The sequence below is a fragment of the Ambystoma mexicanum genome, chromosome 9 (assembly GCF_040938575.1).
Source record: "Ambystoma mexicanum isolate Mex_15411 chromosome 9, UKY_AmexF1_1, whole genome shotgun sequence".
Classification (NCBI taxonomy): Eukaryota; Metazoa; Chordata; class Amphibia; order Caudata; family Ambystomatidae; genus Ambystoma; species Ambystoma mexicanum.
Window position 1 is genome coordinate 57,936,280 of NC_090931.1, and position 23,170 is coordinate 57,959,449.

The 23,170-nt window shown below is 48.0% G+C and overlaps 1 protein-coding gene across 8 annotated transcripts in view; it reads right to left on the minus strand.

Annotated features, from left to right (window-relative positions):
* Positions 1-23,170, minus strand: part of APLP2 (amyloid beta precursor like protein 2) — a 429,108-nt gene that overhangs the window by 80,669 nt on the left and 325,269 nt on the right. The gene's annotated exons all lie outside the window — the stretch shown is intronic.

Consider the following 23,170-nt stretch of genomic DNA (forward strand, 5'->3'; position numbering starts at 1 on the left):
TAAAGCTGCCTTAGTGAATGCTAGGTCTCTTCCTGCCCATGCTCTTGATATAGCTGACTTTATAACTAATGAAAATCTTAATCTCCTCGCAGTCACAGAAACATGGCTTAATGCTGCATCCAGCCCATCTCTGGCCCTCGCCATACCTAATGGTTATGCTATCATTAGATCTGACAGAAATACCACCCAAACGAAGGGAGGCAGACTCGCCCTCATATTCAGAAATACCTTCGACATCAAAATCATCCAAGACGCTCAAATTCCCTCCGCTGAATCCCTATCAATTAAGCTCCTTCTCTCACCCAACCACACGGCATCATTGCACCTTATTTACCGCCCACCAGGACCCATCTCCTCTTTTATAGAGGACATTGCATCACTTATAACCATAAACACCAAACCTAATTCTCAAATCTTACTTGGGGACTTTAATCTCGGGTTCAACGATCCTAAGGACACCAACGCCCATGACCTAGCCAACACCTTATCCGAACTCGGTCATACACACATTATCCACGAACCTACTCATATCAAAAGGTAGAACACTAGACTGGCTCTCCCACCTCAACTATCCTATCGACCTCCTAGCCAATGACCCGACCAGATGCAAGGATCATCACAAATTAACCTTCGCTATCAAAGCCAATTTACCCCCCGCGGTGCCCATCATCGCCCCTGCCACCTGCACGAGAAATAAGAAAGACATTACTCCTGACAATCTCCTACCTATATTACTCCCTATTTTGAATAATATCGATTCAGATGTTGATCTCACAGTCTTAGTGGATATCTACAACCAGGCTATACTCAAAGCACTGAACACCATTGCCCCTTTAAGATTGCGGAAACCTAAACCACAGCGTCACCTTAACACCTGGTTCACGCCGCAGTTAAGAGAATTATGCAAAACTGAAAGAACCGCCGAGGCTCACTGGAAAAAACACCCCACAGCATCCAATAAGATGGAGCTAACCCTAGCCTCTTCTAGTTACAAAGAGGCCATGCTTCATGCTAAAAAAGATACCTACAACAAAAGGATTACACAAGCGGAATCGAACACAAAAGAACTCTTCAAGATTCTGAAAGAATTAGAATCCCCTATTGCCCCCACAGACAAATGTATTACTGACACTGTTAGGCAGAAACCTGTGCAGTTCCCTTGGGGAACACTGCAAAAGATTTAAGACTACAGGTAGAGCAGTAAACCCCTTTGGTAGCAGTCTGTACCACCCAGATTTACCTGGTAGCTGTGGCTGAGCAGTCAGACTTCTCTCAAGAAGAGTTAGGCAGTATGTAAAGTATACACAATATGTACCAAAACACAATAGCACAAGCAAACACTGACCAGAGCTTGGTTTCAAAAGTATATAGTTATTTATTTAAAATACACATAAGTTAAAAACACTCTAGCAAAAATATAGTAAAAGCACTTCAACACAGTTATACTGAAAGTAAATTCAATCCTTTCTCCTATCTAGACAACTCTAGGTTAACACCACTTAATTAAAACAGAGGTGAGTGCTTAACGTTAGATGACACTCTAGTAGTTTCCAAGAAAGGGAGAGAAAAAGCAGAAATAGGTTAGACACACCACTCTAAGGTCCAGAACACTTGCAATAGGCTTAAAGAAGAATAAAGTCACAGGTGAGCAAAAGTCACTAGGCAGGGCCCACTCTTAGAGTAGCCGGAGCGAAAATGTGCCCAAGATCACACTGTTAGTTAGAGATTCAAAGTCTTGCAAAGAGTCAAAAAGAGTTTAGAGTGGCTCAGAAAGTTTAGCCAAAGTGTCCCAGGCACTCCCAGGTTCGAAAGCCGGGGACTAAATCTACCCCGTACAGTCGGTAGCAAGGGAAGCCAGGCGGAACACAGTACCTTAAGCGGAAAGGATCCTCCAGCGGGGGCAGTTGTTCCAGGCAGCGACAGCAAGGCTCGACGTCGGTCAGGGGAGAAGAATCTCTCGCTGAAGAGCAGAAGAGAAAGGTCGTAGCACTGCCCGGGAAGAAACCAGCCGCGGAGTCCTCCGGTTAAAGGGTTGGTACCGACTTTCGCGGTATGGGGGTAAAGTGTGGTATTCCGGATGCCGGGGTGCTTGGCACAGGCAAGGCGGCCACGAGATACCTCAAAAGGACGGAAAGAAGGCGAAAACTGGTTGTCCCCACCAGTCAAGGGAAGGAGCCACTCCGTTAAGAGTTCTCCTCGGTCGTCGGGAAAAAGTGGTGAGACGGTTCAGCAGGGCTCCACCGGGTGGTGTCGTCGAAGCAGGTCGGCTCAGCTCTTCCCTCGTCGGATTCTTGGTCCTGTGGCGACTTCTCAAGTCCCAGTCCCCAAAGCCCTGCTTTTATGCAGCAAACCCCCATTCACCCAGCCTAGCTGTCACTCAAACATGCTAAGTGGTGAGCCGGGCGGCTCACCACTTGGGCCAATCAGGACGGAGTGCGACTTGAGTTACCAAGGTAACTCAGTCCAGGGTGCCTAAATCCCCCTCCACCCCTCCTAAGTACCCCAGACAGAGTGGCACCACTTTGGAGGGCTTCTGTGGAGAAGCCCGCCAAAAGTGGAACAAAGGGCTCCACTTTGGGTCAGAGTTACAGAGGCGAACACCAACGCCATTTTAGAATCAAGTTTTGGCAAAAAGTCCCAACCGGAGTTATAAAAATAAATATATAAACCGGCGGTATGTTTAAGGCTACCGTAAATAAATAATTAAATGTGTTAGCCTAAAACAATGGGAAATCCCATAGGAAAATATTCGCGGTCGAATATAAAAAGTAGTTTCCACTGCCACCAGCCAAAACTCGCTCAGGGGGGACGGAGACGTGCCCCCTCGACTAACAGACCCTGGGGCAATCGAATTGCCCCAGCCAGTACGTCCACAATATGATGGTTTGTACTGGTTCTGTTCAGGATTCAAGACTAGCAAAGTCTTTGGTGACTTTACATGCCCTGGGAGACAGTAGTCAGTCCCAGGGTATGGAGTCTATGTTGGGGAGTCCCTAGGACACCCCTGGGTCACGGCACAGAGGGTGCTGTGTGACCCACATCACAAAAATACATGAGGCCCTATGGAGTAAAAGACCCCATAGCCCATTCAACACAAGGTTTAACCAAGAAAACACACTTCAACATGTCCAAGAGTGAGGGTAAAAGAGTCTCACTCTTGGCAGGAGAAAAAATTAAACCCCAGAAATCCAGCAAAGCTGCTGGGGGACTCACTAGGTAGGGAAATTCAGCCTAAACAGAGAATTCTCCCTAACACTCGCCCCCCCCAGACTAAGGGACAGGAGGATTTAATCCACTCCTGGATGAACCTCATACCTCTAGTCGATGATATACATCCTAGAGAGTCCATCAGCATTTTGATGGTGACACCTTGACCTATGTTCAATGGAGAACTCAAAGGTTTTCTTTTGCAAGCTAACGGACCTACAGACCCTTTGAGGAACATCAGTCTTTTTGTTATAGGGGATCTGGTTGACCAGTCCCTCAGAAGTTGGTACAACTTCTGAACCTATGTTAGGCTTTTTGAAGGGGTCCTTATAAAGGATTCCCTTAGATCTAGAGGGGCCTCCAAGGTTCCTCACCACCTCTCTTGTGGGAGCAGGTTGGGTCTTAGGCCTCTTGGTTGGAGGGGTTGGGGTTAGGCAATGTACCTGCTTCCCCTTCCTCTTAGATCTACCTTTACCTATTTTAGGAGTTTCCCCCCTAATATTAGGATTGGAGTTGGGGTCTTCAGTAGAAGGTCCAACAGTCCGAAGGTTTTTGGCCTTAGACTTTTCTTTTCTGGTTTTCCACCAGCACTGAGAATTACCAGTTCTCTCAGGTCCAGATAGGGGCCTAGTTGGTCTATCCACCTCTTCCTCAGAAGCAGGGGGGGTCAGAGACTCGGAAACTAGGGGAACAAGGGTGGAGCTTGGTTGGGGCTCCCATGTTCCTAGCATACTATCCTGAAATGTGCCTGGGTTAGAGGTCAACTTACTAACACCAGGGCTTGTAGTGGGGTTCTCAGTAGAGGGTCCCACAGGCTTAGAAGGGTCCTTCAAGGTAGCCTGTCTAGCCAATTTGGTTAAGTTCTGCTTCTCCATACTGGGAGGCCTGGGGGTATGTGACACTACTCCTAGAGTTCTTAGGTCATTCCCCAACAGGACCTTCCCAGGTACCTCAGTCTGAACACTGACAGGGATCCTCACTGTCATGTTGTTACACTGAATGAGGGCTGGTAGAATAGGAACCATTTGGACAGGGCCTCCAGACATTTTAGTGGGACCTTTGGGTGCTTTGGCCACATCCTCAGGTTGAAAGAAGCTTTCATCCACTACTGTTCTGCTGGCCCCAGTGTCTCTCCTGGCAGGAGTATCCTGGCCATTGACAAGAACACTGTCCACATAATACACCTTAGAGTTAACAGGTAGGGAGTTATACACAACCCTATTCTGGGGACTAACCAGACCCATAGGCTCTAAGTTTACAGTTGCTTGAAGACCCAAGGGTTCTTCAGCAAAGAGTTCAAAGTGGGCACTAGCCATCTGTACTTCATCCTCAGGAGTGAAGGCTAAGGAGACTGTGCTGATCCCTGCAGGTTTACCCTTGCACTTGGGATCTCCTTTGATATGGTCAGTACCCTGACAGACATAGCATTGTCCAAATGCTCTCTGGAAGGGTGGCTTGTTCTGACCTCCTTCTGGCTTGTGGCCAGAAGGTACAGTAGCCTGACTAGGTTTCCCATGGGGCTTACCCTGGTTATTTTGTGGTTTGGGGCCCTCTTTGGGATAGGAATTATTAGAATTCTCTTTGGAGTCTTTTTTAGGCTGTTTCTCCCCATCCTTCTTCTGAGTTACCCCAGAATCCTTGTGAGTGGCCCTGTTGGCAACCCACAAGTCAGCAGCCTTAGCTAGTTTCCGGGAATCCAATTCCCTGGAATCAGCCAAGTGTTGTCTGAGCTCAGGAGAGCAGGCATCATAAATAGTCTCCAACATAAACAAATTCTTCATACCTTCATAAGTGTTCACCTTGTAACCCTTAATCCATCCCTCTAAGTTTTTCAAACATTCACTCACCCAGGTAGCCCAAGGGGTACCATCATGCTTTTTGAGGCTCCTAAACCTCTTAAGATACTGGGAAGGGGTCTTCCCAAACCTAGCTATCAAAGCTAGTTTCACACATTCATAGTCCTTCCTATCCTCCTCCCCCATCTCCATTACCACATCAGTTGCAACAGGGGGAAGCCTAGAGAACAACCAGGTGAGTAAGTCATTTCCTGTGATGTTCTGGAGCCCATGATTATATTCAAACAGAGACAACCAATCCAACACATCCAACTTAGGCTCATACATACCAACCAATTCTTTAGGCATCCGGGGTCTTTTAGGACTGGAACTTCTAGAGGAGCCAGAGAGAGAAACATTCTCAACAGATAATTTCTTCATTTCTAAGTCATACTTGAGCTCCATTTCCCTTAGCCTTAGTTCTTTGTCAGTTTGAGCATTAAGTTTCTTATACTCCAATTCTAGCTTCATTTTCTCCAGTTCAAAGTACTGAGGACTAAATGTGGGACCTGGTAAAGGTCCAGTAGGCACAGCAGGTAGAGCAGGCAGAGGCCTAGGGGGGACAGTTACAACAGCCTCACCCTCCTCTTCTGACTCTTCCTCAGAAACATCAACATTTTGCTCCATGTTAACTTCAATACTGTCATCTACAGTTGCTGGAGTGGTAGGCTCCTCTGAACCATCACCCAGACTTTGGTTAGCTAACAATCTTTCAATCAGCTCCATTTTCTTGCCCTTAGTCAGGAGATCCTTATGTTTACAGAGCACTCTTAAACAATCAGCAGTTTTGGCTGCAAGGGACTCTTGACTATAGCTTTCTATAACTGACATGTTAGAGGTTTTACTTTTTCAGTGCTAAGCTTTGTGGTTAGTTGCACTAAGGTATCTAAAGCACAATAAAATGTATACTCAATACAAATCCCACCGCTGTACACCAGTGTTAGGCAGAAACCTGTGCAGTTCCCTTGGGGAACACTGCAAAAGATTTAAGACTACAGGTAGAGCAGTAAACCCCTTTGGTAGCAGTCTGTACCACCCAGATTTACCTGGTAGCTGTGGCTGAGCAGTCAGACTTCTCTCAAGAAGAGTTAGGCAGTATGTAAAGTATACACAATATGTACCAAAACACAATAGCACAAGCAAACACTGACCAGAGCTTGGTTTCAAAAGTATATAGTTATTTATTTAAAATACACATAAGTTAAAAACACTCTAGCAAAAATATAGTAAAAGCACTTCAACACAGTTATACTGAAAGTAAATTCAATCCTTTCTCCTATCTAGACAACTCTAGGTTAACACCACTTAATTAAAACAGAGGTGAGTGCTTAACGTTAGATGACACTCTAGTAGTTTCCAAGAAAGGGAGAGAAAAAGCAGAAATAGGTTAGACACACCACTCTAAGGTCCAGAACACTTGCAATAGGCTTAAAGAAGAATAAAGTCACAGGTGAGCAAAAGTCACTAGGCAGGGCCCACTCTTAGAGTAGCCGGAGCGAAAATGTGCCCAAGATCACACTGTTAGTTAGAGATTCAAAGTCTTGCAAAGAGTCAAAAAGAGTTTAGAGTGGCTCAGAAAGTTTAGCCAAAGTGTCCCAGGCACTCCCAGGTTCGAAAGCCGGGGACTAAATCTACCCCGTACAGTCGGTAGCAAGGGAAGCCAGGCGGAACACAGTACCTTAAGCGGAAAGGATCCTCCAGCGGGGGCAGTTGTTCCAGGCAGCGACAGCAAGGCTCGACGTCGGTCAGGGGAGAAGAATCTCTCGCTGAAGAGCAGAAGAGAAAGGTCGTAGCACTGCCCGGGAAGAAACCAGCCGCGGAGTCCTCCGGTTAAAGGGTTGGTACCGACTTTCGCGGTATGGGGGTAAAGTGTGGTATTCCGGATGCCGGGGTGCTTGGCACAGGCAAGGCGGCCACGAGATACCTCAAAAGGACGGAAAGAAGGCGAAAACTGGTTGTCCCCACCAGTCAAGGGAAGGAGCCACTCCGTTAAGAGTTCTCCTCGGTCGTCGGGAAAAAGTGGTGAGACGGTTCAGCAGGGCTCCACCGGGTGGTGTCGTCGAAGCAGGTCGGCTCAGCTCTTCCCTCGTCGGATTCTTGGTCCTGTGGCGACTTCTCAAGTCCCAGTCCCCAAAGCCCTGCTTTTATGCAGCAAACCCCCATTCACCCAGCCTAGCTGTCACTCAAACATGCTAAGTGGTGAGCCGGGCGGCTCACCACTTGGGCCAATCAGGACGGAGTGCGACTTGAGTTACCAAGGTAACTCAGTCCAGGGTGCCTAAATCCCCCTCCACCCCTCCTAAGTACCCCAGACAGAGTGGCACCACTTTGGAGGGCTTCTGTGGAGAAGCCCGCCAAAAGTGGAACAAAGGGCTCCACTTTGGGTCAGAGTTACAGAGGCGAACACCAACGCCATTTTAGAATCAAGTTTTGGCAAAAAGTCCCAACCGGAGTTATAAAAATAAATATATAAACCGGCGGTATGTTTAAGGCTACCGTAAATAAATAATTAAATGTGTTAGCCTAAAACAATGGGAAATCCCATAGGAAAATATTCGCGGTCGAATATAAAAAGTAGTTTCCACTGCCACCAGCCAAAACTCGCTCAGGGGGGACGGAGACGTGCCCCCTCGACTAACAGACCCTGGGGCAATCGAATTGCCCCAGCCAGTACGTCCACAATATGATGGTTTGTACTGGTTCTGTTCAGGATTCAAGACTAGCAAAGTCTTTGGTGACTTTACATGCCCTGGGAGACAGTAGTCAGTCCCAGGGTATGGAGTCTATGTTGGGGAGTCCCTAGGACACCCCTGGGTCACGGCACAGAGGGTGCTGTGTGACCCACATCACAAAAATACATGAGGCCCTATGGAGTAAAAGACCCCATAGCCCATTCAACACAAGGTTTAACCAAGAAAACACACTTCAACATGTCCAAGAGTGAGGGTAAAAGAGTCTCACTCTTGGCAGGAGAAAAAATTAAACCCCAGAAATCCAGCAAAGCTGCTGGGGGACTCACTAGGTAGGGAAATTCAGCCTAAACAGAGAATTCTCCCTAACAGACACTATGGTGTAGCAATATTCAGAAGGCCTTATTAGACAAAATAGCTCGCCTACAAGCCAAAATTAACGCAAAAAAAATCCTTATTTGCTAACTCACCCTGACTATACACAACTACCTAACAGACCATCCACTTTTAAATCAACTTGTAAACCTTTCAGCTTTTCACCCCTTTCTATTTGGGAAGTGGAAAACATCAGGAAACTCAAACCTTCAAACTGCCAAGGTGATGCCTGCCCTGCCACGATCATCAAAGCGGCCACGCACGACCTAGCACCTTTCATCACCAACCTCATCAATACCTCATTTAAATCTGGAATAGTACTTGATAACCTTAAAGACGCCTGGGTCATTCCTCTCCTTAAAAAAACCTACTCTTGACCCAGCCAACCCGTCTAACTATAGGCCTATAACGACGATACCGTTCTTATTAAAAATATTGGACAGAGCAGCCTACTTACAAATACAGGCCTACTTAGAATCAAACAACCTCCTAGGACTTAGGCAATCAGGCTTCCGACCAAGACACGGCACGGAAACTGCACTAATAGACCTTACTACTCAGATCCATATCCTGAAAGACCATGGCAAACTCGCGCTCCTTTTACTGCTCGACCTGTCAGCAGCTTTCGACTTGGTCAACCACCAAACACTGTCACCACTTGAAATCTGCATTTTCAGACGCAGCCACGGCCTGGATTAGTTCCTTCCTGGCGAACAGAACCATGAGGGTCTTCTCTGCAACGGATTCTGCTGAACCCTCACCAGTACCTTGTGGAGTCCCGCAAGGCTCTTGCGTGTCCCCAACACTTTACAATATATTCACAAAACCACTCTGATATCCTTGACGCTCTGGGTGTCACGTATACTAATTACGTGGATGACACCCAGATACTCATTCCTATCACGGATGATTACGTAACTGACAGTACCACCCTTAATGAAATCTACTCGGTAATACAAGCATGGATGGCACACCATGGACTGTCTCAATGACGAAAAAACTGAGTTAATCATCCTGGGTACTCATGCCAAACTTAAAAATCTCAATCCCTCATTCAAAGCCTTTACCATAGATGGTAACCTTATCCCTGTGTCAAATAACACAAACTCTTGGTATCTACATCGATGCCACCTTATCCTTCTACAAACAAACCAATGCAGTAGCTTCCTCAGCCGCATACACCTGCAAGCTGATCACGGCATGTAGACCGTTCATCTCCACACCCAAATGCATTACTCTTGCCAGAGCACTAGTCCTATCTAAATTAGACTACTGCAACGCCCTTTACTTGGGCACTAGTCACAAAAACATCAACAAATTGCAAGTAGTCCAAAACAATGCCATCAGGGCTGCCCTCAACATCCCCAAAAAAGCACACATATCCGAGACCAGACGTAAACTACGCTGGCTCCCTGTCGAGCACAGAATAGCTCTTAAATCATTGGCCCTTATACACAAAGCAAGGGCTAACCTTGCCCCAGCATACCTTACAAACCAACTTACACCCCACTCCTCCTCAAGACCACTCAGGGTAGCACAAACTAATACCATGACCATACCGAGATTCAAACTTCATAACTCAGGTGGAGCTAGCTTCCCTGTTCAAGCTTCCAAATTATGGAACACTATCCCCGCGCCCTTGTGTGCAGAATCCTCATTCAACCTGTTCAAACATAACACGAGGTGCTGGCTCCGCAATTTGGACTCCTTGACAGCCTATCCTCCGGATCCTAGCACGCTAGACTGATGCCGGCACACCATGTAATTTAATGTATATTTGTACGCACTTGCAATCCTATGTCTGTACCTTCTGTAACTAACGTAACTACTGTTGACTGCTTTTTATTGTAACTGTAACCAGATCTAACTTACACGCCCATATGCCCCCGGGCCTGGCTGTGCTTTACAAATAAATAAATGACAAATGACCCTTGTTTACCTGGTTGTCCGGGACGAGTTCTATTGCATCCTTTGCAAGAAGAATGACAATCTGCTCGAGGAGGATTCTTTGGTGCTTCAAGGAGTGTATTCTCTGTCTTGGAGGATGGTCGCGGGGCGTTCCAACAGTTCGATACAGTATCTCGCAGACAGCACCCATCTGTCCGATGTGATCCCTTCCCATGCGTGGGTGAAGGTGGAAATGCGCCCCCCCTACTGGGGATGCATGGGAAGGGACCCGGAGCAGAATGTCACTGTTGGCAGGCGTAGTGCCTCTACCTGGGCTGCCTCTCCCACAGCCCCTCCTTTGACCTCTGGCGAAACCCTTCGCCTGTTGGTTGCCTCCCCACAAAGCTCCTTGGCCGAGAGTAGTTAGACCCTCTCTGGGAATTTTGGCCACGAGAGCGACGAAAATTATTCCCTCGTTCGTTTGTGGGTTTATTAGTTAGTTGTCCGAGGGACTTTAGGGTGTCGTATTTGTCCTTGGCTGTCTTGAGCTCCTCCTCCACCGCTTTTCCAAACAAGACATTTGGTTCCACCAGCATGTCGATGAGGGTGGCTTGGGTCACGGGTTTAAAACCAGACTGCCTCAGCCAAGCGTGTCTCTTAATTACTGTGCTCTCTGCGATAAGCCGGCCTGCATAGTCTGCTGCGTCAAAGGTAGCCTTGAGAATGCATCCGGACACCGGCCTTCCTTCCGACGCAATCTGGGCCAACTGGCTCTTTAGAGGTTCAGGTGCGGAGGTAATGAGGGTAGCTACTTGTTCCCATTGGTGACAATTGTAACTTGCCAGCAGAGTGGTGGTATTAGCAATTCTTGCCTGATAAGCAGAAGTGGAAGCCACCTTCCTTCCTAGCCCATATATCTTTTTGCTCTCCTTGTCTGGGGGAGCTTCAGAAGATGCTAGAGGTGTCCCCGCCCTTTTCCTGGTGGTTGTGACCACTAAAGAGTCGGGTTTAAGCTGACCCCTTATGTAAAGTGGGTCTGAGGGGGTGGCCCTGAATAATCTCTATTCTTGGGTTAACTGCTCGGGTAAAATTAGAGGTTAGCAGAGAAGGGTCAATTCTGCATTGAATAGACTTCAGAATTGGTATGGCTTGGGCATTGGATTTTTATCCCCCATAATTTGCTCTGCAAAGTCCCCCTCTTCTTGAGCACCCAGAGTGTCTATCTGAAAGTGGGCTGCAGCTTTAGCTAAGACCTCTGGATTCACGAGGTTCTGGAGTCTTAGGAGGGACGTCGAAACTGAGGCAGACGTAGAACGAACTGCCAGAGTCTACTTTGAACGTGCAGCTTGGGGATAGAGGTCTGATTCATCTTCCGACGACCATACCTCTCTGACCTTAGGTAATGTGGCACTCTTAGCAATCGTAGACGGTTGCTGTGTGTCATGAGGCGCCCGTGACCTGGAACGCCCAGGGACACCGATTCTGCGGACCGCTCTTTGTGCCTTTTTCTGCCGATCCCTCGACACACGTGTCTAGTCTCGGGTGGGGTTAGTGTGCTTATATGAATGTGTGTGGGTAGCGCTCTTGCCGCTGGGTGTTGTCCCCATAACTGACCCGCCGGACAGTCCTCCGAGGTCGGGGGCTTGCGCTTCGTGCCCAACGACACCCCTGTGCCCTCGCTGTCCGATACAGCGGCGTTGCTACCATCAATGAAGGAACCCACAGCGTCCATGGCGTCGAGCTGCCTTGCGTAGTGGGCCCAACTTTTGGTGGAGCGGTCCTTAAGTGTCTTTGCTTTGAAGAGCTTACAAGTTCTGCAATTTGCTTCGGGGTGATCCCCTGGAAGACACATATTACAGGTCATATGCTCATCTACCCAAGGGAATTTACGGTTGCACTTGGGGCAGAATTTAAATGGAGTACTCTCCATATGTTAATATCTGGCAGCGGGCGAGTCTATTTAGGAAAATAATGTGCGAGTATGTCCACCCCCCACTCTCCCTACTTGCAGGGCAGAGGCCTTCCGAGGCCCAGAGTCCGTCGTGCAGTCTCGACCGCCGTTCGTTCTCCAGTACTGGCGTCTATCTTCAGAATCTCGACGTGGGATTTGAGGAACAGGGTTTTTTGTTAAATTTATGATAAATGGCTAAATGCCAGGGAACTCCGCAACTATGCTGCCGACAAGTATGGCAGAAAAAAAAATCTGTGGGTCCTACACGCATGAGGGATCATGGGTACAGTGGACGTCACTAGGGATAGTATTACTGGCATGCCCTAGTTGGACGCCCCTTTTCGAGTTTCGTAAAACAAACTAATACTCCGCAGCTTCCACTAGATGTCAGCCTATGCACAGCATGTGATCTAAGCAGATTCCACAAGATATACATCACACAAGCCTTTGGCCTGAGCCACAGGGAGAGCAAAGATACATGGGTCCAGGTGTCTTATCCAACAGTATTTCAGAATACATGGGTTAAGTGCCTCTTGGATCAAACACATGTGGTTTACTTTGTTAGTACAATAAGAATATATGGCCTCACGGGATTAGCACTGAGGTGAACTGGGGTGGCGCAGGGGACTGTCACATCAAAGAAATGAAAGGCCTTTTCCTTCAGGGCCTTGTCAGACCGCTGGTCTACCATGGCCTTCTCCGTCGCAGGTGGGCTGGACACACACCCTGCCGGGCCTTCTTCAGCTTCTCTCTCAACTTCCGAGGTAGTGGACTTCCTCTTGGACGACGACCCACAGTGGTGGCTGGAGGTGGATGCTGATGGGGAGGATGATTGCACCCTGACCGTTGCGGGACCCACAGCAGCAGCGACCCCAACTGAAGCAGACTCGCAGTGCTTGGCCTTGTGTTGGGACCTCCCACAGGTGGGGCGTCCTCAAAGGACGGCAGAAACATCTTGAGGGTTCCCAAGTCAAAAGGACTTAGGAACACCGCTCTGGTTTGCCAGATCTGGAAGAGGCATGCCCCTGGGTGCCACCCAAGGTAGCGGCCTTGGACTGCAGCCATGCTTCCAACCGCTTCAATGTGCGCTTTGAGAAGCCACAGCAAAACTCACAATCCTCCTCATGAGTCGGGTGCAAGCAGTGGAGGCACTGGGAATGCTTGTCGTCCATGTACACATTCCACAAACAGCAGTCTGAGCAAAGCTTGAAGAGGGAAGCGTTGTCCGACATGATCCACGCGGTGTAGGCCGAAGAATCTTACGGAAGCCTCCAAGAAGAACACTTGACGAAAACAGTCCTTTAGGGGTGCTAGAAACAAAAAAAGAAAAAAAAAAGAAAAACGACACGAAAATCAGGGACACCAGGGAATATTCATGAGCATGTGAATACATGCCAGACCCCATGCTGGAGAAGTGTAATGTCTTGTCTTTCCTCTCCTGCAGATCATTTTGAGCTAAAGAGCATCTGATTTATACGTTTGTCCAACTCCCTATTTCTCATGGGGTTTTGCGACTGTAGCAGTGATGAACAGTAACCGGTATCTGAGGGGTAAGAAGCTCCTGTGGAATTCTACTCCTTGGCAAAAGACATGAGCGCTGGTGGTCCCGAGTTCTTGAGATTAAGCCCAATCTTGAGTGAAAGAGGGGGAAAATTGCCAATAAAGTGTGGATGTAGCAGACACCAGTAATTTGGTGGCTACCAAGAGTTTAAGAATGTTTCCCTGTGATTGGCCAGAGCAAGTTTAACAGTAGAGACCTGTTAAAGCAACAGTCCTGAGCTGTGGCTCAGACATGATCCTCCCCCCAAGGTTTTTTCTGGTCCCGAATAGTGACTGGCCCTTGATCGCTAGTGCACCTCTAAAAGCAGTCCCCAACAGCCACTCCCTGAAACATTCCCTCTTGCGCTCAGAGGTAGGTTGCCCAAAAGAGGTATCCAGTGTTCTCAGACTAGTCGACTAGCATAGCCAGCTGTGTGCCAGGAACCATGGCCAGCAGCCCAACTCACTGGCCAGTCATAGTTGGATTAAGGAGCATACAAGCACCATGTGGACAATCCCATTAGTAGCACTTTTACATCTCATTCTTGTGTGCAAGAAAGTTTATGTGCCCATATGACATGCATTACTCACCGTAATAGCATGTCTGATGATTGCATCTGCTTAGAATCACATGTTGTGCATATAGGACATCTAGTGGTAATCGCGATGTATTGCATCTTTCTTTCGAAGATCAAAACGGGACGTCGACATGGGCGTGACTATCCCCAACGTGACATGCAGTGTACCCAAAATCCCCCATGCGCCAAGTTCCCTCTGGTTGTGTTTTTTTCTGCCGCCAGGGAGCCTTATAGTAAGCGTGAGTGAGGATTCCCAACACTCGAACCTGCTGTAAAAATCTGAAGATGACTAACAGAGGAGGGGCTGTAGAGGGCAGTCATTGGCTGGGGGGCAGTATGGCCCAGCGCTCAGTGATTGGTTGTTAGGAGAAAGACAGTTCAGAAATAAACTGAAACTGATTTTTTCCTTACTGAGGATTCCCAGCCTGACGACATAATATTCATGAGCATGTGAATCCATGTCACACCCCATGCTGGAGAAGGGAGGGTGTATGTGAATCTAAGCAGATACAATCAGAAGAACAAGTTACTTACCAACTGGTAACATTCTTTCGACTCGATGTTCCTCCAACATATTCCTCATTTTATATGTATTCCATCCAGCTTTAGCTGCTTTGGAAATGTTTACTCGGCAGAGGGCGCCGTGCGTCGATTTAGTCGAGTCCAGGTCCCTCGAGGCCTCCGTCGAAGGGCACATCGAGTATACAAGCAGCACACCCGGCGCCTGTTGGCATTAGTTTTGTTTTTCCTCATCTTGCTCTGTTGTATGGATAGTGTAAGTAGCCAGGTATCAGCCTTGCGAGAGTTGACGTGGCAATAACACGGAAACTCTACAGAGGGGTAGGATGGGAGGGCGATGAATACGTTGGCGGAACATCCAGTCGAAAGAACGTTACCAGTTGGTAAGTAACTTGTTCTTCGGATGGATTGTATCCGCCAACGTATTCCTCATCTTAGAGGGACTCCCAAAGCAGTGTAGAAAGCTCTCTGGAGGAGGGAGCAGATTTTTAATACTATTATATGGCAGAATATAGCACTGCTTTACCGAAAGCAAGCTCTTTTGACTGGGAAGCATCAAGACTATAGAATTTAGAAAAAGTGTGCAGCAATGACCAAGTTGCTGCCTCACCAATAGATTTTTTGGGAACACCTCTGAAGGGCTATCGAAGAGGCTATGCCTCTGGTAGAATTGGCCCTTAAGCCTTCTGGTGGGTCTTTTCCCGCCAATCTGTAGCATTCTGAAATGCAAAGCACAATCCAACGTGATATTGTTTGTTTTGACACCAACTGACCCAATTTCCTTCCGGTGTAGCCAATGAAAAGTTGATTATCCACTCTAAGCTTGGAAAGCCTAGAAATGTAAAAGCTTAGAGCTCTTCTCAGATCCAGCCTGTGAAATCTTTCCTCCTCCTTACTGGGATGAGGTGGAGAGTAGAACGCCGGCAGAATAATTCTGATTTAAAGGGAAATCGGACAACTTGAAGCAAAAATGAGGGTTTAACCCTCAATACCACTCTGTCCCAGTGGAACACAGTATAGTGTGGCCTAGAAGACAGTGCCTGCAATTCGCTCACTTCTTGCAGATGTTAAAGCAACCAGGAAAGCTGTTTTCAATGTTAATAATCTTAATGGACAAGTGTGCAAGGGTTCAAAAGGGGCACACATTAAAAACTTTAAAACCAGATTAAGGTCCCAAATAGGGACTTGGAAAGGGTAAGGAGGGAACACATTGGTGAGTCCCTTTAAGAATTGTATTAGCAAAGGAAGGAATTTTAAAGAAGGAACATTCTTTTGAAGAGCGCTTGAAAATGGAAAGCGCTGCAAGATGACCTTTAATGGTCCCAACATTTAGTTGTCTATTTCCCAGGGACAAGAGAAAGGACAACACTTCCGGGATACAACAGAAAAGGATCAACATTCTTTTTTCTGCACCAGTTACAAAGCTTTTTCCAACAGCAACGGTATAGAGATTTTGTTGCTGTTCTTGCCGAAAGCAAAACCTCCACGATGTCATCTGGAACGTCCCAATCCTACTAGCTCAGTTTTTCAGATACCAAGCATGAAGGTTGAGAATCTTGACCTCTGGATGGAGAACCTGGCCTTCCATTTGTGAGAGAAGGTTCTCTCTGAGGAAGATGTAACGGAGGGCAGAAGGACATGTCTAGCAGGTCCGGGTACCACGTTCTCCTGGCCCAATCCGGGACAATGAGGATCATGCGGTTTCCGAACCATCTCAATCTCCTGATGACCTGAGGAATGACGGGAATCTGAGGGAACGCGTATAGTAGTTGGAAGTTCCACTCTACCACAAACATGTCCCCTAGGGCTCCTCTGTGGAAATTCCCTTGAACAATACTTTTCACACTTGGTCGATTTCGGCCGCAAACAAGTCTACTGGGGGGGTCCCCCCAAAGGGTGAAAATCTCCTGAAGGACTTCTGAACCAGTTCCCACTCGTGGGACACCATGCTCTGCCTGCTCAGAGCGTCTGCTCCCATTCTCCTCCCCGGCTAGATGAACTGCCATTAAGGATATTCATTCATTCTCACCACCCCATGAGTGAAGCGTCCGTCACTACTGTAATCTCCGGCCATGGTTGCCAAAAATGTTCTCCTTTTAGGATGTTCTCTATGCAAGTCCACCACAGAAGATCCTGCCGAACCTTGTTCGGAATCTGAAGATCTGTCATTTGACCTGAGAACTGGGACCATTGAGTATTTAGAGCCCATTGAAGGGATCTCATACTCAGGCATGCCACTGGCACTAGGAAAATGCAGGATGCCATGAGTCGGAGCAACCTTAAGAAGTCGTAGGCCTGGAGATTTTGGGCATTTTAGAATTTGGAAACCATCTGAAGAATGTCTTGAGCCCTCGACTTGGGAGGTGAGCACTTTCCCAAGGATGTGTCTAGGACAGCCCCTATGTATTGGAGCCGTTGGGAAGGTGTCATTTGTGACTTCTTGAAATTGAGGGAGAAGCCCAGTCTGTGGAGGAAGTGGAAGGTGACTTTCAGATGATCCAGCGCTTGTTCGGTAGAACGTGCCCTGATCAACCAATCGTCCAGGTAGGGGTAGATGTGAATCCCCCTCTCCTGAGGTGCGCTGCCACCACTACCATTAACTTGGTGAAGATCCTCAGGGCAGAGGTCTTCCCGAATGGCATGACTCGAAACTGATAGTGTGAGTCACCAACTACGAACCTTTGGTATTTTCTGTGCTTGAGGTGGATTGGCACATGAAACTAAGCATCCTGGAGGTCCAATGACACCAACCAACCCTGAAGCTGAAGGGCCTGAAAGATCTGAGAAAGAGTGACCATCTTGAACTTGTCCTTACTGAGGAACTTGTTCAAGCGTCTTAAGTCCAAGATGGGTCTCAGTCCTCCGTCCTTTTTGGCAATCAAAAAATACAGGGAGTACCATCCCTTGTTCCTTTCCGCTACAGGTACTGATTCTATAGCACCTTTCTCCAGCAGAGTTAAGACTTCCTGCTGTAGGAGCGGATTTGGAAACTTCAAAGAGTCTCCCTGGTGGATTGCTTTGAGGTTGCGTTAGAAAAGGAAGGCAGTAACCTTGGGCTATTATTTCTAGAGCCCAAACATCTGAAGTAATGGCTCTCCCTTCTTGCAGATGCTGTGAGAGCCTGCCTCCTACAGGCGTCTTGTGTTGCAAATCCTCAAAGTGGTTTTGTGGCAGTTCCTGCGACCGCTGATGGTAAAGAGGCTGCAGCTGGGGCTGGCTTTGCACGTTTTCCTCGTCCACCACAAACGCCTTTTTTCTGGCCTCTTTGACTGGCCATTCCTCTCGCCTTTCCATATAAGGAGTAACAATAGGATCATCCCCTCCAAGATTGTCCTGATGCACGAAAAGGCTGAGGTTGCCCAATAGCAGCTCCTATATTTGGCAGCTGCTTTTGAGGTCTGCAACCTCTCAAAGCTTTCGTCAGCCTTGTTGCCAAAAAGGTGAGACCCGTCAAAGGCCATGTTCAAAAGAGTTTTGCATGTCGGTGCAAAACCAGACTTTAGCAACCACACAAATCTGCACATTGCCATGCTAGTGGCCATGGACCTGCTCACACCATCTGCAGTGTCCAACCCAGACTGAAGGGATTCATTCCTGCATGGCCTCCTTTCCATCTCTAACACTGGCTAGGAATCATTCCCTTTCATCCCCTTCTGGTATGTGCTCCGCCGCCATTGCAATGCACTCCCAAAGAGTGTACGAAACTTTTGCCAAGGAACATGTGGAGTTGGCCGATTTTAACCCCACACTCCTAGCTGAAAATACTTGCGCACCCAACCATCCACACGCTTGTCCCTATCCGGAGGGATGGAAGGGTACGCCACCTTATTTGAAGCTGTGGCTGCCTGGACCACCAGACTCTCGGGAGTAGGGTGTTTGGACAGATAGCCGGGGTCGCTACTGGAAGGGCAGCATTTTGAAGCGAGCGACTTATTCACCGGAGGAAGTGTGTTCAGGGTCTCCCAATTTTTGGCCACCCTATTTTGTAAGGCTACATGGAAGGGTAAAATCAGATCTTCGGTGGGACCATGATCCAATATATCGGTCAAATCATCTTGGATTAACTGAGTTGGTGGTCTAGCCCATCCTAAATATTCAACCACCTTTGTCATTAGCTGCCTGTATGAGGGAGTGGCATGTTCCCCTGGTTCTGGCCTTCCAAAATCGGTTTCAGGTGAAGTGTCAATTCCACTATTATGCAAGGTTTCCACCAGATGCCTCATCCTGCTTTCCTCAGAAATCAGGCATTCTGGGACATTTGGGCTGCCATATTCCAGTCCAAAAGGAACATCCTCCTCCTAAAACCTCTTCTGCTCTTCAAAAATTGAAGTTAAGGATTTGAAATATTCTTTCCTCAGAAGAGGTTTAAAAACCTTTTCTGGGAGAGGCGTATCAGTGGAGCCTGAAGGCTTTACAACCTTTGCAGCTTTTTTCTTTTGCTGTTATTTTGACAGCTTCTGGCTGAATTGGAGCTTTTGGGACATTTGGCGCCGAGGGCTTCGGGGTCAACGTAGACAAAGGCGTCGATGGCGCTCACGAAATAGTGATAGTCGACGAAGCCGGCTTCGAGGCGCTCTTCGAAGGCTCACCCTTCGAGGTGTGCCGGGTTCCGGACATCGGTGACCTCTAACGGTCGACTCAACTAGAGTGGTCTTTCACTCGGCATCCTGGAGGGTTCCCGATCCTTTCTCCTTCGATCATCCGGGCTCGAGGGCGCGCAAGTGTCGGAACGGTAACACTCCCGGCCGGCTACCGAAGAAAGCGCAGACCGAGGCTTAGCCTTTTCAAACACCTCCATCATTTTTATTCTAAATGCTTCCCATTCTTCGGAGGAAGAATATTTTGTGGGGCATTTCATTTTTGGGGGATTTGTCAGAGGACGAGGTGGAAGGAGACCGGTGGCGTCTTTTCTTGGACTTTCGTCGAAGACGAAGAGTGGTGTGAACCACTTCGGGACCTAGACCAATGCTTTTGCCTTCTAAATTTCCAAAGCAGCTAAAGCTGGATGGAATACATCCAAGATGAAATACGTTGGATGACACAATCCATTTGAAATGCTATTATGGTGAGTAATGCATGCCTTCTGATGCTTATGTATCTGCTTGGAATCACATGCTGCGCATAGACCAGCGAGCAGTACCCAGAGATGGTGGTGGGATGTGTGAAGGAACATTAGCAAAGAGATGTCTTAGCACCGCTTGTCCCACCTGAGAATCAGACCTAGAGTGTGTATCTAGGCAAAAAGGTTGTGTAAAGGTGTGTACAGAACTCCAGGTTGCTGCTTTACAAACGGACTCAAGAGGAACATTTGCAATGAATGCTAAGGTAGCCCCTGTGCGCCGAGCAGTGCGGTCTAGGCGTGACGGACAGATCTCTCTTGGCAAAAGTGTAGCACAGTGTGATGCAGTTTACAATCCACTTTGAAACAGCCGATTTAGAGACAGGGTCCCCTTCTCTACAAGCAGACACTGAAATGAAAAACTGGTTTGTTTTTCATAGTGGCTTTGTCTTTTCCAGATAATGGATAACCACTCTCCTCACATCTAGTATGTGGAGGCTTATTTCTGCTATGTTTGTGGTGTTCTGGAAAAAGGTGGGTAGTTCTATGGACTGGTTTACATGGAACTTTGAAATAAATGTAGACAAATGGGTCCTGAACTGAAAGGGCCTGCAGTTCACCAACTCTCCTTATCGAGGCGATCGCCACCAGGAAGGCGGACTTGTAGGGGAGGGCTTTAAGACTAGCCTCGTGCCTTGGTTCAAAGGGAGGCCCAATTAGTCTGGTAAGTAAAATGTTCAGGTCCCACCCGGAAGCTGGGTTGGAAATAGGGGGGTGGGGATGAAGCCTGTTTACCCCTTCCATAAAAGCTTTAATTACTGGAATTCTTTACCACAAAACTTTATTCTGGGACGTGGTGTACGCTGAAAGTGCAGCTAAGTGGACCTTTAGGGAATTGAACACCAGACCTGAATCTAACAGGTTGGTTAGGTAGAGGACAATATGTCTTGTTGTGCATTCAATAGGTTCGATGCCTTGAACATTACACCAGATGACAAAGCGTTTCCCTTTACTGGAGTAGCAATGCCTGGTGTTCGGTTTCTGTGCTTCCCAGAGTATGTCCATACATCTTTCAGGGAGTTGGAGGTGCCCAGACTCTGACTTCAGGAGCCAGACTGCTAAGTTGAGAGTTTGAGGGCATGGATGAAGTGTTTCCCCTCCCCTACCCCCTGGTCTTGCAACATGTTGTAAGGGAATGTAAGCTTCCTTGGAGGGGAGACGGACATTGCCATGAGATAGGAGAACCAAGATTGGCAGGCCCACATCAGAGCCACCAGAATCATCCTGACTAGCTCTTGGTGCATCTTGTGTACTATCCGGTTGAGCAGGGGAAATCTGGGGAAAAGCGTAGACACATTTCCGTGACCAGGTTATCCAGACACCGTTCCCCTTGGAGCAGTTCTGAGAGTACCGGAGGCGTAATCTGGGCATTGTGCATTCTATAGAGTTGCGAACACGCCATTCTCTGGGTAGCCCGAGTCTGTGAAGACATTGAGTACAATGTCCTCGTGGCGTGCTCTACGGGTAGTGTGTCCACCAAAAGATTGTGTTGTGACAGGAGGAACCTCTTGAGTTTGAGAACCCATTTCCATATGTTCTGGGACAGTTCGGACAGACCTAGAGAGTGAGTGCCCCCTTGTTTGTTTAATAAATGTCTGTAGTACTGTCAGTGAGGACTAGAACCATCTTCCCCTGGAGGAGAATTTGGAAAGCCTTCAGGGCCATGAACACTCAGTTCCAACAAGTTTGTGGTTGGATGCTTTAAGGAAAAAAGGGACTGTTGGGCTGGAAAGGTCGCTCATCAGGGGTGTTTGGTGCCAAAAAGGGGAAAAGACTACAATTCTCATGAGCCTTTGGGCAGCAGTTGGCTGGAAGGAGGCAGGTACAGCCAACTGCTATTTAAGAGCTCCTTCGGCCCGTGCTGCCTGTTGGTAATTGTTGGCGTGGCATGGGCCGGAGGGAGCAGGTGTGCAGGCGTAGCACGTGAGGAGTCTTCTCATGCAGGAACGAGGTCTGGCGGTGAATTCTTGAGACCCAGGCCCGGCGGTGAAAACTCTGCAACATGAGGCTGCTCTTCCCTGAGAGCAGAGCAGTGCACGGTTGTAGTCCTTACAACGCGGGAGCTACACTGCCGGGGGAGGTGCCGGCGAGCCCCCCTCTCAGGACTCAGTTAAGTGCTGGCATGAATGTTTGGGGCGATTGACAGGCTCTCATAAGAGTCTCGTAAGGAGTGCAATTGCCGTATCAGTAAACTTTTGCTATGAACTAAAGCACAACAGTGCCGAATTGTGTACCGTTAAGAGAAACGCACATGGTTACATGTTTTGCTGCAACATGCACGCGTGTTAGGAAAACCATGTGTATTGCCATGACTGTAAAAGACACTCGTTAGGGTGAAAGCAGTGGCCGAAAAAATAGAGTAAACATAGAAAAAATACAGTAAAAGCTCGAGAGCTATAGCACGAGGCCTCCCAACACATGAACATGCAGTACAAATATGAAGATGGCTGCCAGAGAAGGGGCTTAGGTAGAGGGCAGTCATTGGCCGGGACAGTATGACACCAGAGACCAGTGATTGGTTGTTAGGAGAAAGACAGCTCAACAGGGAAACAAACTGATTTTTTCCTTTACCGAGGATTCCCAGCCTGACGATGGGGAATATTCATGAGCATGTGAATCCATGCCAGACCCCATGCTGGAGAAGGCTATGTATGTTTGTGGTTATTCCTAGTTTTTCATGTCATACCAATTCATCATGTTTTGAGTCCTGTTCTGAGCCATCAGGATGTTTAGGTGCTGTGTTAAGAGTGTTACATGTTGGGGGCATTACTAAATAAGAAGTACTTGCCTGAACATCTCCTTCTTGGTACAGGTGGGTGTTCTGTTACATGTGTTATGGTCCAATTTATCCATGCTTCATGTGCTTGTGTTTGTGGCCAACTCAGGAAATCTATACAAATGCAGGGTGGAGCGTTGGTATTCTAAATAAGGATACTGACAGTAGGAGTAAGAACTCAGTCAAGTTGCTCTACGTTTTGTACGTTATACAATTCCTTTTTCCGGTTACCCTAAACACCCCCTCCCTATCCACAACCTCTCCATAAACCACTCCCCCCCCCCCAACCCCCCTCAGCTGCCTCGGGGTGCCTGTGTGTTTAACAATCAGGAGCCCGTGCCAACCAAGGGGGGAGGGCTTCCATGGCGAGGATGGAGTTGTGTATACTCCAGGGGTGTGACAGATGCTTCTGCTGGGGAACACACCGTCTGATGGAGGTGAGCCCCCTCCATTCCCCCCGCCCACCCAGTCAGAGATGCATCTGTGGCGAGTGGCTTCTACTGCGAGGGTGGTGAAGGTCTTCACTTGCAAGAGGTTTTCCCTTGATAACCACTGCAGACAGAACAAGGGCTGCCGAGACAACCACTAGATGGTCCCATTGTCCGCCGGCCTTACACCATTGGCTTGAGAGCCACTCTTGCATGGGGCACATGCGCAGGCATGCGTGTGGAACTAGGCAGATGCAGGAGGCCAT